Source organism: Cebus imitator, unplaced genomic scaffold, assembly GCF_001604975.1.
Source record: "Cebus imitator isolate Cc_AM_T3 unplaced genomic scaffold, Cebus_imitator-1.0 Scaffold31, whole genome shotgun sequence".
Classification (NCBI taxonomy): domain Eukaryota; kingdom Metazoa; phylum Chordata; class Mammalia; order Primates; family Cebidae; genus Cebus; species Cebus imitator.
In genome coordinates this window covers 9,950,990-9,952,291 of record NW_016107346.1, presented here as the reverse complement: position 1 = coordinate 9,952,291, position 1,302 = coordinate 9,950,990, and positions in this window count along the sequence as shown.

Here is a 1,302-nt window from a genome sequence, read left to right as displayed (position 1 = left end):
AATTTACCTATGTGGCTCACGCCTGTAATCCCCGTGCTTTGGGAGGCGTAGACGGCAGGATCTCTTGAGCTCAAGAGTTTGAGATGAGCCTGGCCAACATGGTGAGACCCCCGTATCTACAAAAAATTTTAGAAATTAGGCGGATATGGTGGTGGCGTGTGCCTGTAGTCCCTGCTACTTGGGAGGCTGAAGTGAGAGGATTGCTTGAGCCTGGGAGGTCCAGGCTGCAATGAGCCGTGGTCGCCCACTGCACTCCAGCCTGGACAACAGAGTGAGAACCTATCTAAAAGAAAAAGAATTTTGTTACCCTAGGTTGCTTTGTGTGATTAACTTTACTATGTGTTTTGTGTAGAGAGAGTAGATCCTCAAAGTCAGGGACATTAACCTTTGTATCCTCCAGAGAACATATAGTCCAGGACATAGGTAATTGTTCAAATGTTGACTGATCAATAATTGGTTATTTGGTTGACTGACTGACAGCAGGACAACAAGAGACATGAGACACAAGAGCAAAAGACATGGTTCAAGATGAAAAATCTCAGCCGGGAGTCGTGGCTCATCCCTGTAATCCCAGCACTTTGGGAGGCGGAGGTAGGAGGATCACTTGAGCCCAGGAGTTCAAGACTCCATCTCTACCAAAAAAAAAAAAAAAAAGCTGAGCAAGGCGCCATGTGCCTGTGGTCCCAGCTACCCAGGAAGCTGAGGCAGGAGGATCACTTTAGCCCTGAAGGTACAGGCTGCAGTGAGCTATGATTGTGCCACTGTACTCCAGTCAGGGTAACAGAAGGAAACCTTGTCTTTAAAAAAGAAATTACTTTAAAAATAAAATAATAAGAATAAAACAAATAGGTATAAATAATTTTTTTAATGAAAACCCTCTTCACATCCACTAAGAGCTAAAAAACAATGACAATGAAAAAGCAAATGCTAAAAAGTGTTAACAAATATGTGGAGAAATTAAAACCATCAGGTATTGCTAGTTAGACTGTAAAATAGTGCAGCCACTTTGGAAAACAATCTGGCAGTTCCAGAGTTAGCATATGACCCAGCAATTCAACTCCTAAATTTGTGCCAAGGAGAAACTGAAACATATACACACACAAAACGTGTACGGGTCAGGCGCAGTGGCTGACGCCTGTAATTCCAGAGCTTTGGGAAGCTGAGGCCAGTGGATTACCTAAGGTCAGGAGTTCCAGACCAGCTTGGACAATGTGGTAAAACCCCATCTCTACTAAAAATACAAAATTAGCCAGGTGTGTGACACATGCCCATAGTCCCCGCTACTTGGGAGGCTGAGACAGG